Source organism: Mastomys coucha, unplaced genomic scaffold (genome assembly GCF_008632895.1).
Source record: "Mastomys coucha isolate ucsf_1 unplaced genomic scaffold, UCSF_Mcou_1 pScaffold15, whole genome shotgun sequence".
NCBI lineage: Eukaryota > Metazoa > Chordata > Mammalia > Rodentia > Muridae > Mastomys > Mastomys coucha.
The window spans coordinates 78,349,091-78,367,309 of NW_022196897.1; the positions used below are offsets into that span (position 1 = coordinate 78,349,091).

Sequence of the window (18,219 nt, forward strand, 5' to 3'; positions counted from 1 at the left end):
GGAGAAAGAGAACAAGAGGTGAGGGTGAGAGAAAGAGGAGAGTTGTGTGACTTTTCCTAGGAGATGTAATAATATGTTCACCCCAAGAAGAGTGATCCCCAACAGACCAAAGAAAGGTTTGTGTCCATCTTGGTAACCACCAAGGTTGTTGGGGCTCCCTTTAGGAGCTACACCACAGGAAATTCCCTCTGGTCAGTTACTCCCTCCAACGTCATGGTTATTGGAATCTCAGGAAGATGAGCATTTCAGGGTTTCCTTCCTTCCTTCTGTGATGGAGTGTTACTATGTCAGATATCCTGAATGTCTCATTTGGGTTATCATATCTGCTGTGCTTCAGCAAAGCCACAGTCAGTTCAACCCAGAGGAACAACTGTGTGCATGAGGGCAGTGCCTCTCCTCATGACCTAGTCACCTCTTAAAGGTCCCACTTCTCAACTCTTGTATTGGGAATTAACAAGACATAATATTTAGGGGACAATGTTCAAACATAAGAAATGAATCACTGATAGGATTAAGAAGCTAGTGAAACAGTGTAACAAAATGTTGCTCTTGAGTACAGCCCTTTGTGGAAGTGTCTCATTTGAAAGGGTGTTTAGTAACAAGGGATAATCGCTTTCTAGACTAGTCTGGAAAGAGGGTAGTCACTGTGGTAGAGGAAGGAAAAGGGAAATTGAAGAAATATGATCAGTTTTGAGGAGAGAAGGGTAACTTCTTATAGTTGAAGTATAAATATGAGAATTAGGGAAATCATAGAAATACTAATTTAATGAAAGGAGTTTTGTGCCTAGATCAGGTCTTATGATGAGAAGGAGAAAAGGAGAAAAACCAGTAACCTGGTTGGCCACAAAGCTGAGAAACATCCCCATCTGTCACCTGCCCTTGGCTTGGTGTTGCAAGAAGGAGGGCAAGTAAAATGTAGGAGCTACAGTGCAGCCTTTCCCGAACTGTGTCCCTTTGATTCCAACAATCCCAGCATGTTGCAGGCATTCTATGAGAAAAAATCTTGTGCTTATCAAACTTTTCAAATGTGCTGTTCAGTGTTTTTCTGTGTAAGCCATTTAACTTGGTGTTTGCTTAACTCTGTAGTCACCTTTTCAGAGCATACCTCATATCTCAAGGGACATCAGAATTCCCTGTGTCACCCTGTCTAGAAAGAGTGGTATTTCTTCCTACTTTGATACGTGGATGTGGAAATGGATTCCCAAATGTTAATATGGCTTCTGACATGTTGCTAATTAATAAACACTCTTGTTCTATACTGAATAGTCCACTGCAAGCAGACTCATGGACCAAAGTGGAAAGGGCCTAAGTATATATATCCAGTTGTCCCCACTGCAGCCCTCTACTCCTTGTAAAAGGCTCAGGCTACTGCTTATACCAAACTTGTACAGCGTCCTGGCTTCTTTTCCAGCCTAAAGAATAAAAATGTTTTCATTCTTTATATTCAGTTATTTTTCTTTCTCTAAACTACCCATCTATTATACAAGGCATAAAGCTTCACGGTATACTGTAATAGAAGTCAACACAGTGTTTTATTCCGTGATAGAAAAGTGGGGTAGTCATATGTGTATGTGATTAACTTTAGTTCTTTTAATGCCATGTCCTTTTCATTTGTTTGGCTTTAGAGACAGGGTCTCACTGTGTAACTTATACACTCTTCCTGCATTAGCCTCCTGGGTCCAGTAATTACAAGTGTTCAGGATCATACTGTTATTTGTTTCTCTCATATGTATCATTAAAGAAGATTTTTGGGGACCAGCAAGATGGCTTACTAGTAGAGCTGCCCGCCTCTGAGCATGATGACCTATGTTGAATCCCTGGGACCCACATGATGGAAGGAGAGAACTGACTTCTACATGTATAGCACTGTACATGTGAGCCTTCACACACATATATATACATGTGCAGACACACAAAATAGGTGAAATGAAATGAAGAACTGTTGACATAGCCCTTCTGCAAGCAGACTTTCCCTTTGATTGTTTTAATGCTTACCTTTTCTGTTGTCCTTCCTTTCCTTCCAAAGTGCTTCCCTTCCAAATTCTGCTTCTCCTCAGAGATTCTAAGAATGGGAATTTAAAATTAACAAATAAGTAAGTAAGTAAGTAAAAGTAAGTAAGTAAATAAATAAATAAATTTGCCTTGACTTTTAACTTCTCTGATGTCACTGGCCCAGTGTGAACACTGCTGTTCACTCACAGTACTGTGTAGTAGTGAGTGTATAGTTAATTGTTTAGAATTCAGTGTATTTTAAAACTCTGCCTAAAGATTTCCTTCATATATTTAACATGCCTAAAGAGTTTTTCAGCTATACCCGTTATAGTTTTACCATGTCAGTGTTAAGTATAGATTGTGTTCATATTTGAGAAAACTCATAACTTTCAGGGCTGAAGAGGATAGCATTTCTTATTTGCTGTCTTCAGATGGTATTAGAGATGAGAGAAGAGAAAACATGAAAGTGGGAGCTAGATGTATTCAAGGTCTGCCTCAGAAGACAAGATAGTCGTAGAGGACAGATGGACAGTAGTGCATACATGCGGACAGTGCTGCCACCCCTGCCCATGCCATTCCCTCCTCCTGCTGGACCAGGGCCAAGCAGACTGTCAGCACAGGCTCGCCTCTTCCTTGGTGAGAGTTTCAGAGAAAAACTGGCTTGCTGCAGGATACTAGCCATTACTTCAGGGAATTCCAGGGAGATCCCCAAACATGTCACAGGACATTTGCTCTACAGACCCAGCATATATAAATGGAATGCCATGTTGGGCATGTCAGACAGGCACGGAAGACACTAGGAGATGTCACAGCAAGTACCACAAAGTAGGGTCCAAACCCAGGAAAAATAATCATAGTCCTGTCAGAACAGCAGAGCTTAGTCATGGAGAAGTGAGCCCCTGACTTCAAGAGGGTGACTCTACCTCTCAGCTACTATAGGTTCTTGTTCTTCATGGCAAATGGCCCTTTTCAAAATGATAGCCAGTGAGGGACAAGTATAAAATAGTGAACTGCCCTTGAACAAGTGTGGATTGGAGTGGCACCACCAATGATGACTTCAGTGATTGCTAACCTGAGCACCCATGAGCTGGCATCACTTGTTTCCTGTGTTGTGCTGTTCTTTCTGCCTAGGCTACGGAGCTGCTTTCTTCTGTGTAGTGTTGGAAGAGTGCAAAGCTCCTACTTAACTGGGGCAGAGTGAAGGAAAATGGCAACAATAACAAAAAACAAAGTAGCCAGCCAAATCTCATTAGAGAATAAAGAGACTAAATCTCTCTGGTCAGACTAGAAGGCAATCTAGTTGCTAATTTAATACAAAAGTAAAGCCTTTAGGTCTCCACAGGCATATTACAAGTGGACATGGTGCAATTGAGAGCACCAGCAAGAACAGGGTACTCATCACGCCAACACCAGGGCCAGTGCTGGGACATAGCAGAGTATTTTTAGCCAAATTCTTTTGGGCCCTACTTGGAACAGACGTTGTCTAGACTGATCATATCCATGTGCTATGTGGACTCCGTTTAATCCACAGAAGTTTAAAAAATAGTTTGAATTTCAGAGACTTAGAATTTTTTTTCTTTAAATAGAAGCAGTGGTGGTACACATCTTTAATCCCAGTACCTGGGAGGCTGAGGCAGGTGGATCTTTGAGTCTGAGGCCAACCTGGTCTACAAAGAAAATTCCAGGACAGCCAGGGCTAGACAGAAACCCTGTCTAGAGAATCAAACAAGTTAGATTAAATTTTCAGAAATAGTATAGTGAGCAAGCATAAGGGCCACTTGCCCAGTTTTGTTTTCTTTTAAGAGCAAATCTAGGTACTTTATGAATCTAGAAGAGATTAATCTATTAGGGAAACATTGTGTGAGAAATGATGTCTGGGTCTTCAAGAATTGATATGGTTTAACTCCTGGTTATTTACCCCAAACCCCCAAGTTCACATCTCACAGAGATACTTGCATATCCATGTTAGTGGCAATGCTCTTCACAGTAGCTAAGCTGTGGCATCAACCTAGGTGTCCAACAGCAGAGAACTGGGTAAGAATGTGTGGTATGGATACACAATGGAGTTTTTTCTATCCATAAAGAACCAAGTTATGATGTTTGCAGGAAAATTGTGCAATTAGGAATAATCATGTTAAGTGTCTCAGAAGAACAACTATCATTTGCTTTCTATCTTTTGGTTCCTAGAATTTTATACAAAGTCATACATATGGTATTAAAGTAGAAGTGAAACTTTCTAGGAGAACAAAGGGGCTAGGGGATGTCAGCATACAATATACACTGAGATGAAAAACCTAATACACAAATTGTATGGGCCTGCCAACAAGATGGCTCAGTGGGTAAAGGTATCTGCTACTAACCTATGCCTGGGCCCCAGAGCACACGTGGAGGAAGGAGAGAGCTAACTCCTGTAGGTCGTCTTCTGACACTTATACGCATGCTGTGACATTTTCTCACACACATGAACACACAATAAATGTTTTTAAAAATAAAATTTAAAAGCTAGATGTGGTGATACATACCTTTAATATCATCAGCCTTGGGAAGCAAAAACAGGTGGATTCTGTGAGTTTTATGGGTCAGCCAGGGTTATGTAGAAAGACCCTGTCTACAAACAAACAAACAAAACCCAAATTAATTTATGAATTAATTGTGAAAAAAAAAAAGAGGAGACACTTGGAGAAATGGCTTAGAAGTGAAAAATACTTTCTACCCAGGCTGGCTTGCCAGTATCTGCGTGACTCACAATTGTCTGTAACATCTTGTTTCTAGATGCCCTTTTTTGGCCCCTGTGGGTACCAGGCATACACTCACATATGCAAAATAAGAATAAATAAATCTTAAAACAAACAAGAATGGGTAGGTAAAGTTTAGATGGGAGAGGTATTTGGTAGTAGATAAGAAATATGAAGCAGGGGTACAGGGCAAAGACATGTATTTCATATTCTAGTTGTAACAATAATTCAAAGCACTTGAAGAAGTGGCCATTTTGTAGATGAAGTACAATTGTTGAGGGCTTTAAACATCTTACCCATGAGTTTAGGCGTTATTTCTGTTACTAAGGAGATGCCAGGAAGTCTTAAGCAGAGAAATGACATGGGAAGATCTCTTTAAGAAGGATTTTCTTGCTGGGCAATGGTGGCACATGCCTTTAATCCCAGCACTTGGGAGGCAGAGGCAGACAGATTTCTGAGTTTGAGGTCAGCCTGCTCTACAGAGTGAGTTCCAGGACAGCCAGGGCTACACAGAGAAACCCTGTCTCGAAAAACCAAAAAAAGGGGGAGAGGGATTTTCTGCCAGCAAAACATCTTTCTGCCCTTCGTGGAGAGCTTTCTGTTAGGAAGGACATGGAAACTGTCTCAGTGTAAAACCTGAATTGAGGGAGTGAATCACAAGGACAAGACACTGCCAGGACTGTCGGAAGTATGTGTGTGAGGGACGAGGAGATAAACATGCCTCACACTGGAGTGTTGTTAAGATTGGGAATTGTATGAAGTTCTGAGCAGGCTGGATTGGAGGTGTCGATGTTATATTGTGGTAGGAGTGTGAGGCTAGTGTGCAGGAGTGACCAGGGCTGGAGGTGCGACTTGTTGGTTTCTGTGCAGCTCTTGGCCATGTGCTGCCCTTTCTGTAGTTCCTCTTCTCTGAGACAGGTACTTCTAAAGCTGAGCACCTCAATTTGAAAACACCAAATCTGAAACATTCTAAAACCCGAAACTTGAGGAGCAGTGTGCTACATAGAGGATTTTCGATTTTAGGTTGTTTTAGACTAGAGCTATTCATCAAGTAAAGTCTCTGCACATATCCCAAAATGCCAAAACCCTGACATATGAAATATCTCTGGTACCAAACATTTTAGATAAGGATGCTCAGCTTGTATCTCCATTTAAGAAGTGGATAGGGGCTGGAGAGATGGCTCACCAGTTAAGGTCACTTACTACTCTTACAGAGGACCCAGGTTTGATTTCCAGCACCCACATGGCAGCCCACAACTATCTGAAACTCCACTTCTGATGCCCTCTTCTGACTTCTGTAGATGGAATATGATATACATACATTCAGACAAAATCTCATGCATATAAAATAAAAATTAAATACAAAGAAGTGAGTAAATTGAATAAAGTTAAATAATTGTCTGCACCCATACATCCTGTGACAAGAGCCAGAATCTTATCCAAGTTATGTCATCTTCCATAGTTCATGATGAAAATAACTGTAGAGTTGAAATTTAATGTAGTTACCTGGGAGTGAGTAGATGGAGTAGGGCAAGGGAGAAAGTGGGGGTGGAAACTTGAAAACCATCTGGTTTGAATAGTTCCAAGAGAAATGAACTAATGAACATGGAAGAGTGGCAAGGAAGGGAAGAGGGAAGAGCCTTTGGTTGGGGATCTTTCCAGCAGTGATAAGTGGCTCAGGAGTGGAGCTGTCCAGTCAAAGGAAGGAATATGAGGGTGCATGGTAGTTTACCCCAGGTCCCACAGGGGGGCTGTGTGGAGGTGATGGAGTGAGATACCTTGAGTGGACACTTTGTTTCTGCTTTTTGTACATAGTGTTCTAAAATTATTATACCTAATTTACAAGATGTTCTTCTTCCCTTTTGTTTTGGTATTTTGCATACACAATTTTAAACTAAAGAAAGGCAAGCCCTGAGGTTCTGCTTTGTAGTTAGTAAATAAAAACTGCTCTAGAGCTAGCGGTGTGGCTTGCTCATGGAGCACTTGCTCAGAGTGCTGAGGGCCCTGGGGCTCCATCTCCAGTACCCAAACTAAAACTATTCCAAAGCTATCCCCACCTCTATTCTGATTTGAGAACAGACCTCATGAATTGAGAAAGGACGGGCTTTGATTGGCACCAAGTGAGAACTGTCTTGAAATCCTGAAATTCTGGAGCCAGAAGATATCTTAGAAGTTGCCGTTCTTATTTCCGCAGTTGAGCCCTGGAAGTCTTAGAAACGCCCTAACACTGAGCAGGCTGAGAACTGAAGTTAATTAGAAGAGTTCATTCTTGTCCTCCAGGAACCCACACTCCAGAGGGAAGAAGGAAGCTCCAGTTCTGAGGATGTCTAGTAATAATGAAGTAGAGCTCAGAGCTTTCTTCAGAGATTCTAGAGAGAATGAGAACATTTTTACCCAGAGGAACTGGGTTGTGAGCTGAGTTGTGTATGTTAGAGCATCACAGCGCTCAGTCACACTACTTTCATTGCTCTGTGCCCCAGTAGTTCTCCTTCGGCATATTAACCCTAACCCACTCCATTGGGGATGCCAGAGTGGACAGAAAAGTGGAAAGAGCCACAGCTTTGCATGCTGAATCATGGAAACTGTCTATTTCTAAAGCTAAGAAGAGTATTGAGAGTTTTGTGTTGTGATTATTGTTGAGTTGTAGTGCTGTGAGCTATCAGAAGATGTAGTTCCCCAAATGTCCTCCAAATGTGTTCATACCAATATTCCCAACAGTGTAAAGCAGAAGAGTGTGGGCATTAAAGTAGGAAACAAAGATTTGTGTCCTGGTTCTGCCATTTACCCAAGTCACTGATCTATGTGAGCTTCACTTTACTCTCCTGCAAAGTAAACCTCTCCACAGGATCTTCCAAGGCAGAGGTAATGTAATGTGTCAAAGCAATGCTCTGTACACTGTAATGTCAGTTGTATTTATAGAATACTGACATTTGAAAAATAGTTGTATGCCTTAGACTAATGCTACACCTGTTCCCAGGTGACTTAATCATTGAATTATTAAACTTCCATTATTAACTTTTAGAAATACTCAAGAGGCTTTTTGAGTATGAAATAGGAGAGAGCTTTAGTTTTTGTTTTTGAAAGATCATTTTTTCAGTCAATTCTCAAACTAGGATATTTCTCTATTCCTTCCTTCCTTCCTTCTTTCCTTCCTTCCTTCCTTCTTCCCTCTGTCCCTTCTTTCCTTCCTTTCTCTTTCTTTCTTTTCTTTCTTTCTTTCTTTTTTTTTTTTTGTTTTTTGGTTTTTTTGTTTGTTTTGTTTTGTTTTGTTTGGAGACATGGTCTCACTGTGTAGCCCTGGCTATCCTAGAACTCATTACATAGACCAGCAGGCTGACCTCAAACTCACTGTGCTGAGCTTAAAAGCATGTGCCATTACACTTGGCCAGCCTTTTTCTTTTAGGGTTATATTGCTCAGTGACTCCATAGTTTCTTAGACTTCTCAAAAGTTTTTGATTCTGGCCTAGAAACAGGAATAATCTTTGTTTAGAGGCTTGATAAATTAGAATATTTGATTAATAATTAAAAAAATAATATAAAGTAACTGATAACATGTCTACTTCTTAAAAATTAGTTTTTAATTTATTCTTTGAGTATGTCATATAAGTATACAGTGTATTATGATATGAACCCTCGCTTCTCCCCTGCCAACACTCTCTAAATGCTGGCTCATCCCCTTCTGACTTCATGTCCTCTTTCTTCATGTTTTTACATCCCACTTAGAGTTGTCCATGTGCATGTGGGCATAGGGTGACCCATAGTACCACGGACATCTTAGGAGAGACATGGGCATCTACATCCCCACAGAAAATGGACTCTCCTCACAACAGCCAACAGTTACCAAGAGCTTTCAGCTATGGTTGGGGCCCCATGAGCCCCTCCCCAATTCGTGCTGGACTGCTGACTAGCTTGACCTGGGGTAGGTAACAGCAGTGTCTGTGCATGCAGGAGTGCAACAGCCATGAGAGGCAAGGGTAGCATTTCACAGCACTCCTTCCATCATCTAATCGTTGCATTCCCTCCCTCTTCTACAATGTTCCCTGAGCCTAGGATACACAAGTACTTATTTCTCAGCACTTAGACCAGTTGAATCTCTGTGTTAACCACTGCTCACTGCAATACATTTTTCTGACAAAAGTTAAGTACAGGGCAGATCTATGAAAATAAACAAATATTTAGAAAACAGTTTGACAATATGATCATTCAGCAAAATAACAATAGTAGGTTTCTACATCAGTCCTGTCACCTTCCCTGCATGGGCTTTTGACAAGCCCATTTTGATTATGGTCTTAGGCATGAAATCCTCCTGTGGAGAAGGCCTCAAATTAAAAAGTAATTGGTTATGCACCAACAGGATGACACTGTTCCACTTAAGAGCACATTTTGTGTGACAGGTAAGTATTGTCTCATGCAGGGTCCAGTACTGTGTAAGACTACTGGTGTCCTTTTGGCCACCAGTGTAGGCTACTAAGCCTACATAGCACCTTCTGGCACTATGAAAGCTAATCAGCAGGAAATAAGTTTCCAAGTCACTTTGGGATAGATTTCTCTGTAGTGCAGCTAAAATGTATGACGTTTTCAGCAATGGGGTTTTACCATGTCATTATGGTAGGCACAGAGGGGAGGGGCAGGAGAGGCTAGGGGGACACAGAAGGGCAAGGTTAACTAAAATGCAGAGTGTGTGAAAAGTCCGCATGGAAACCTACCATCTTACAACCCAATTAACAATAATTGATGGGAGAGGTGGTAGCATACATGTGTGTGTAACAAAAGAAGAGAAGAATGTTCAGGATTTAAGTGAAGCCGGGCAGTGGTGGTGCATGCCTTTAATCCCAGCACTTGGGAGGCAGAGGCAGGCAGATTTCTGAGTTCGAGGCCAGCCTGGTCTACAGAGTGAGTTCCAGGACAGCCAGGGCTATACAGAGAAACCCTGTCTTGAAAAACAAAAAGAAAAATAAACCAAACAAACAAACAAAAAAAGATTTAAGTGAAAGTGGAGAGGGAGGGAAGGAGGGAGGGAGGGTAAGGAGTGCAAAGAGAATGTGGAAGATAGACAAAACCAAGAAATACACAGAAACTCTCTAGTTTGTAAAGGAATTTTAAAATATAATTTTTTGTGTGCTTTATTTTTCTAGACAGGGTTTCTCTGTGTAGCCCTGGCTGTCCTAGAATTCACTCTGTAGACCAGGCTGACCTTGATCTCAGAGATTAGCCTGCCTCTGTCTCCCAAGTGCTGGGATTAAAGACATGCACCAACAACTAACTGCCAGGCTCAAAATAGAAATTTTTAAGTGGAGGAAGTTTGGACAGAGGTAATTAGCAGAGGTTAAAGTACTACTTCAGAAGACATGGGTTATTAAACGAACTTCCACTTTCTGCACTGGGTGTGGGCCTTCCACAAGTTACTGACCAAAGAGATGGTAGACGTCAGCAAACAGTAAAGGTTGCTGCCATTGTTCTTGGTTCCCTTTCTCTCCACTGTTTAGGGAAATGTTGTCTAGGACAGAAAAAGGTACAATAGACTATCAGATGACCCCCATTCTTAGAGTATGTGCATTCTAGGTAAAAGGATAAATAGTACACATAAACATTTAACTAACAGAATCTATGTTGTAGGGCTGCAGGGTTAGGTTGGATGGGGCACAGGAACATGGCCCCTGGAGCCAGATCTCCTGGTCAGAACTGTGCCTCTTTGCTGGGTACTACTTTTAGTGCCCTGAAAAGTTCCCCTTCTGGGCTTTAGCTTCTTTTGCAAACTAATAGTGTCTGTCTCTTTGGATTGCTTAGAATATTCAATTATGTAATACACAATGAACTCAGAATGGTGTCTACTATTATATCATAATAACTAGAGCTGTTGTTATTGTCACGTATTTAGATGTTATTGTATGGTTCAGACCATACAATAAAGTCTCACACAGCATTGGCTGTTAGTCAAGAAAAACTTTGGAGAGAATTGGAACTTATCAGAGTGCTCAAGGGTAAGTGGACAAATAGGGGACAATAGGAGCATCAAAAACAGAAGCTTAAATGTGTGAGTCAGTGTGTTGTTTAAAGAGCACGGAAGGAGTTGGAGGGATCTCAGTTGGCACAGTACTTGCCTAGCATGCTTGAATTCTGGGTTTATTCCCCAGCATCACATAAACTGTGTGTGGTGGTGCATTGGTATAATCCCAGCACAGAGGAGGTAAAGGCAGGAGGATCAGAGGTTCAAGGTCATCTTTGCTACCTGGCAAAGTTGAGGCTTGTCTGGAATATATGAGACCATGTCTCAAAATAAATACCACTCCACTGGTCTTGACGGTAGGGTGATTGTTGAGCAGATCAGTCATGGAATGAAAGTAGATAAGTATGTAAGTTTATTAAGCTAAAAATAGCATTTTACTCTGACAGAATTTGTTTATATCTAACAAGAATTACTTTAATCAATGGATATTTTTTAAAGAATTATTTATTTATTTTATGTGAGTGCACTGTAGTTGTCTTTAGACACTCCAGAAGAGGGCATCAGATCTCATTATGGATGGTTGTGAGCCACCATGTGCTTGCTGGGATTTGAACTCAGGACCTTTGGAAGAGCAGTCAGTGCTCTTACCCGCTAAGCCATCTCTCCAGCCCCCCAAAATTATGTTAATCAATGGATTTATTTTTCTGGGTATAGAAACATAATTTTTCCCACTTTTTCAAATAAATGAACTTTGCAGGCTAGTTTTATGTCAACTCGACACAAGGTAGAGTCATCAGACTCTCATCAGACTGGGAAAGGGCCTCCATAAGATCAGGCTGTATATAAGCCTAGGAGGCATTTTATTAATTAGCGATCGATGGGGAATTGTGGGTGGTGCCACCCCTGGGCTGGTCCTGGGTTCTATAAGGAAGCAGGCTGAGCAAGCCAGTAAGCTTTTCTCCATGGCCTCTGCAGTAGCTCCTGTCTCTAAGTTCCTGTCCTGTTTGAGTCCCTATTCTGACTTCCTTTGATAATGAGCTGAATAAACTCTTTCTTTTCCAAGTTCCTTCAGGCCTGGTGTTTTATCACAGCAATAGAAAGCCCAACTAAGACATAAATTAAAAGAAATGTGCCTTGTCTAGGAGCACTAGCATTAGATTTACTTTAGTAGCATCATGCATGGCTCATGTGTGGGATCAGAGGACAACATTTAGAAAATAGTTTTTTCCTTCCACTATGGGACCTGGGGACTAAACTTAGGTTGTGAGGCTTGCATGACATGTGTCCATTTCCCTTCTTGCCCTTTTGTCTGCACACACTGTTCTTTTGAACTCTGATCTCAGTCCTATCCCTACTGTGACTCGATGTTTCTCTTCTTTTCCTACTACACAGGTAAAGTGGATTGTCAACTTGGCCACCAAAACATATACGTTGCCAGTCTTCTACCATTGATCAGTGGAATAGCTGTTAGGGATTGGCATTCTCTAGTGAAACAGTTCTGGGTCAAGATGTGTGATGTATGCCATGCATTTTCTGACTCCTCCAGGAAAACAAGAAGAGAGTTTTTATGAAGTTTAGCTAATCTCAGAATCCAGTCTACTATACTACATGATCCATAGTGGCCTGAGTAGGTCCACAATGGAAAACTTTAGAGATTTAATAACAACACCCATACATAGGAAATTTTCAGTTGAAGATCCCCTAAATATTGCAAGTTTTATTAGATTGCCATCTGACCATTATATGTTATTAACAAACAGAGAGCGAGACAGAGAGAGACAGAGACAGAGAGAGAGAGAGAGAGAGAGGAGAGAGAGAGAGAGAGAGAATGAGAATGGGAAAACACTAAAACATTTAAAGTTCTCAGAAAGATACCTGGGACTGAAGTTCACTGGCAGAGTACTCAGTTCCTTGGGTGCATACGAAAACAAGGTAAAACCAGAAGAAACATGGGCTCTGATTACCTTCTGCACATCATTCTGTGCTAATTTCTACCTCCCAGTCAGTGAATAGGTCTTACTCAAAGCTCCTCTTCTTACCTTAGGTATGGTAGGCCCATGAAATACAAAGAGAAAAAGTAGAAGCCAATATGCTACTAGAAACATATGTAAGTAATATAAGAGTGGTTATTGTGATAGATCCCTGTACATTCTTAGCAAAATGGCAGAGCCTATTATCCCCAGACTTGAAAATGATAAAAATAACTCCTATTCATTGTAATGTTAAAGAATGTGTACATTCTTATGTTATATAAAGGGTACACATCTTTCTCATCCAATTTCACCTTAAATCAATATAAATGATTAATAAAATAAAAACAGTGGATCTGATATTCATGTTAGCAGCTTTTTCTTATATGAATAAAATTTAAAGTAAAATTCTGATAAAAGATGTATCTTCTCTAAAGTTACCAGTTGCTGGTGCCAGGCCTGTGTCCTTGGGCTTCTTAAATTCCAGGTGACCCTTCCTCTCTTAAAACCTCACTACTACTTTGTGTATTGTTGGGCATGCAGGATGTATGCTCTGAGCTAGTTTGGTAGATGAAACACTCAAATCATGTTGGAAGTAAGCAAAATTAGTGGAAACGTGGCTCATCCTACCCATTCTTGCAGAAGATTGAAGTTGCTAGCATCCATGCTGGGTGGCTCACACTTGTGTATAATTCCAGAAGATCTGATGCTTCTGGCCTAAAAGGCACCTGTATTCACGTGTATATACCCAAACACAGATACATACACTTTATTTAAAAAAAAAAAAAAATTCTTTAAAAAAAAAAAAGACAGAAAGAAACAAAGAAAAGAAATACTATCATTTTGGTTAGTTACTGTTTTAAATTTTTTTTTGAGTGCCTTTAAAATTAAAACTGCAAAATATCTGGCATAGACATGATAATAAATAATTGCTTTTGTTATTGGCATCGTAACACTTTAATTGATGCTCGTTTTGATTTTGAAATATTTCGTACTCTTCAAATGTCCATGTTGTTGGTGTGCACTGATTTCTGCTTTGTGCACTTGAAGAACAGGATATAATGCTATTCCCTTGAAGACCAAGATATGATGCTGTTGTTTCCTTCTGCGTGAGGACTGTTAGTCTGTTTGTTTCTTTAATTCACCATTTTTAATGTAGGAACGTTTGTCACATTAGTGTAGTTCTCTGATTAATACCAGGAAGTAGGTCGAAATGAGATGTTTGGCCACAGGAAGAACTGGAGTTGGTTCAGCTGAAATCTCATTGCACCCGCTAGATGGCGTTCACTCATTAAGCGAGAGCTTCCTCCTGCTGCTCAGGCAGACCTTACATTGCTGATCTGAGAGTTAAGTGGTGAGTTCTGTTGAGTGGTTGTGCCTTTCACAGAAGTGTTATTTATTCAACCTAGAATACTTAAATAAACTATTGCATCTTGTCAGATGCATACTAAGGCTAGCTTTCCCTTAGGCTTTTCCCTAGTTGTATATCCTATATAAACTTGCTGGGTTTATTGAAATATCATCATAATTATTACTTGGTTTTCTGGGAGTGTTGGGGAAGTAAAGCAAGTAGATTATATTAGAATTAATTTTAAGTAATTTAGTTCTTATTCATAACTACTAGATCAACAAGAAAGAAAAACAAACATTTCAGTTCTCTCCTGAACTCATCCTCCTCAGGGACAGCTCACAGTAGATAGACTAAGGTGGTCAGTCATCTTCAGAGATGTTTCATATGTGATGAACCCATTTTCAGTTTGAAGTTTTCCTTTCCTATAGTTGTCTGAAGGTTCTAAATAACCAAGCCATTGTTGTGTTTTCTTGCTGTTTTTATGAGTTCTAAAGGTGAACTTTTTAATATTTTTTATTTTTGAAATTATAATTACAGTCATTTCTCCTTCCCTTACCTCCCTCAAACCCCTCCCTCAAATTTCCTTGCTCTGTCAAATTCATGGCCTTTTTCTATATAATAAAAAGCTGAGAAAAATCAGCTTTTGCCAGAAGAATCAAAATAACAAGCTTTATAAGTCTAAATAGGAAAGTCTGTGTTCCTGTTAATCAAATTAATGTCTTCAATGAGGGGTTTGCTCTTGTCATAACCTTGGATGAGAAAACCAAAAGTTGCCTCTTTTCAACCAGAAGTTTAATACATAAAAGGAATATTGTGACTTATGAACATCGGTCTGGTCACACCAATACACGAAATGCTTATGGGTCTCTGTGGCATGTTCTAAAATTTAACTGGCTAGGCGATGAGGGAGGTACAGGGTGATGAACTGAAAATTGAGCTGAATATTCTCATTTTGGAAGCCTGCACTGGAGAACTGGGATTGTGAAGGACAGGGTCATTGATATACAGCACTCTAGCTCACCCGTGTGTGTTTGCTTCCATGTTTTGGTTTTGGTTTTATAGGCAGTAAGTGGAAGAAAGGATGTGAATAAATTGAGTGACTATGGGTATACACCCATATATAGTGAATGAGAGAGGGAGGGGAGATTGTCTTATTAACTGTTTTCCAAGCAGATCTTAGAGAGTGTGTGCCTTAGTCTGAAGAAGCAGTTAAGCAGAGAAAGCTACCCAGACTTGGTAGAATCTAGTATGACACTGTTGCAAAATGTAAGACTATAACCAAGTACTTATTACTTTAAAAAAAGTTTTATGCAGCTCAGGCCTGCCTTCATAGGATATGTAGCTAAGATTAACTTTGAAGTTTGTTTCTCCTGCCTCTACTTCTGAGTGCTAGGATCTCAGTGTATACCCAGTTGATGGGGTTCTGCAGAGTGAACCCAGGTTTTCATGTATGCTGAGCAAGCATTTTGCTAACTGAGCTATATCCACAGACCCCAAAGTAAGTATGTTTGTGCTGTGCAATCTAACATAAAGGAAAATGAGTTCCTGTTGGATAAGAGGCCAGATGAACACAGTTCTCTAAAAGCCATTGAAGAAAATCACATGCTGTATTCTCTTATAATTTCTAATCATATTGTTTAAGAAATATCAGCACTCAGATGGCCAGGTGGCTCAGCCAGGAAAGGTTCCTAACACCAAACCTGATGGCCTGTGTTTGATCCCAGGACTTGACGCGGTAAGGAGAAAATCAGGTCCTACAAATTGTCTTCTGCCCTCTAGTCACACATTTCGTCCCAACTGCATGTATGTGCTTGTACTCACACACGCACATGCACATGTGTACACTTGTATACACGCATAATTTTTTTTAAAAGAAATAACATACTTTAAGGAACATAATCTTAGAACAATGGCTTTCTTCTGTCTTTACCCCTTCTCCCAAGTCTCATTTCTTACCCATTAAAAGTAAGATGTTTTCCTTTGGTAATAAGCACAGATCTGTTACTGGGTCCAAGATGCAACAGAATGATTCACCCTGTTATGTAAAAACACAGTCTATTATGTCAGATCATTTCTTAGAAAACTGTTGTAGTCAAATGTGGCAGTGTACACCTGTAATCCCAATACTTGGGAGGCTGAGGCAAGAAGATCGTGAGTTCCGGGCAAGCCTAGTCTACTCAGCAAGGCCCTGTTATTCATAAATAAATGAACAGAGAGAATTTTGACTATAAAGTTATTCAGTGTGATTTAGTTTTTATGAAAGAGTAAACATTAATAACCCTCTTACCTATATATGTAATTGGATTAAAAATAGTCAACTGCCAGTGAGTGGTGGTGCACACCTTTAATCCCAGCACACGGGAGTAGGAGGCAGGTAAATCTCTGAGCTCCAGGTGGCCCTGGTCTACAAAGTGAGTTCTGGAACAGGCAGAGCTACACAGAAAAGCCCTGTCTCAAACAAACAAACAAAAAAACAAAAACAAAAACCAAAAAAAGCCACAAAACCCAAAATTTATGAAAAATATATAAATTACATATGGGCCACATGTATTGTTTAGTACACCTGTACTTTGTATAATATTCAAATCAGAGCAACAGAGCTGTTGCCTGAATGAAACATTTTTCATTTCTTTATGTTGATAATAAACTCCTTTTCTATCTTTTGTGACATTATATAGTTTCTTAACATTATCTAGCCTTTGCTTCTGATGCCAGAACTTGCTTCTCCAATGATAACTTAGTATACTTGTTCAAACTTGACCATACCCAAGATACCCTCCCAGACTCACAATTTTTTTTTTTACATAAACCAGAGCAAGAGGAGGGAAAATATTTGTTCATTGGTATATCTTTAATTTTTTACTTTATGACTCCACTAAAAAAAACCAAACAAACTATAATTTGAAGCAAAGATTCTGAAATTACTGCTTTTCTAAAAATACACCTTAAGGCTGAAACTTAATATGTTGAAACATTTTTGTTCTGGAAATGGCACATGTTTTCATAAAGATGTATTTCTAAGTGGCTCTGAAATAAGGAACCTTTCCAAAACAGGCTGTAGTTGCCTGGGTGAAGAATATTAGGTTGCAACATACAAAAAGGAAATCCTGGTATAGGAAACAGTTGATAAAGGACAAGTGTCTGCAGTGTCTGGCGAAGCCTTTGATGTCCTCTCGTGGGCCTGCGTGTAGAATCTTGCTAGTATCTCTCAAGTGAAATGCCCTGTGCTCAGTTGCTGCTGGATAGCTCAGCCCTCCGTTTTACTGCTGTTGTACATAATCTATTGGTCTTATTCCTAATCTCCTCTAAGTCCTGCTTGTTATCCTGGTGAGACTCCCAGCCTTTCTTCACTCTGCCCTTCGTGAGAGCAGTATTGTTGTAATGCGTCACAGGTCAGCCAGTCAGACTGTGTTTGACAAGTCAAAGTCGTTGGTATTTTTAAACTATCCTGTTTATTTTTTTATTGTCACTATTCTATGGATATTGAATATCTCAACTTTTTAAATTTTATAAAAGGTTTTCTTTTAGAAGATATGGGAGTGTGTGCTGTCATCCTACTTTTATTGAAGAAACTTGCACTAAAGTGAGGCCTGGGGCAGCTACATTCACAAAAGGTGGTATGAAAGAAGAGTTCCTGTTTGGTTCAAAAAAATACTTTCCCCCATAGTCCAAGCTCTTTCCTGTACTACATAGAACTTTCTTGGTTCTCTGTTAAAACAAATCCCTTCAGATACAGGTTTTTCTTTCAAAATAACAAATACCTTTGCTTTACAAAATGTTATATTGAGGAAATTATTCTAGTCCAGTTTTATAATCTCACAATATTTCTAAACAGACTCATGCTACTTGGAAAAAAAGTCATAGAAACAAACTGAGCTCCAAATCTAAAAGCATTTGAAGTCAGAGTCTCAGAGTCTCAGCTGCAGACATGTCTGCATGTAGTTACTTAGCCTGTATATTAAGTTAAAAAAATAGTACTATCAGTCTACTTAATATTTAAAACATAGGGTACTTTGTTTGGGGGACTATATTTTCAATTCCAAATTGCAAATTTGGCTTTTGCAAAGAGGCTTGAGTAAGTATATAAACCAGGAGCTCCAGGGTTTGTATTTCCATGTGTTTGTGCATATGTGTGCCCCCTGTGCAGAATCTGCATGTTTGTACACTTAGAGCATTTGATAAATTCCCTTGTGACTCTGTAAGGTTGTGCAGCCTGCCTACCTT

At 39.9% G+C, this 18,219-nt stretch overlaps 1 protein-coding gene and 1 long non-coding RNA gene across 19 annotated transcripts in view; one reads left to right on the forward strand and one right to left on the reverse strand.

Annotated features, from left to right (window-relative positions):
* LOC116090495 overlaps positions 1–7,035 on the reverse strand; it is an 8,830-nt gene extending 1,795 nt beyond the window's left edge. Inside the window, exons 1-3 of the long non-coding RNA XR_004118694.1 lie at positions 6,809–7,035; positions 4,515–4,600; positions 1,996–2,062 (exon numbers count right to left, since the gene is read on the reverse strand). This is a non-coding gene — a long non-coding RNA (uncharacterized LOC116090495). The remainder of the gene's footprint in view (positions 1–1,995; positions 2,063–4,514; positions 4,601–6,808) is intronic.
* Positions 1–18,219, forward strand: part of Phf21a (PHD finger protein 21A) — a 183,377-nt gene that overhangs the window by 99,357 nt on the left and 65,801 nt on the right. The gene's annotated exons all lie outside the window — the stretch shown is intronic.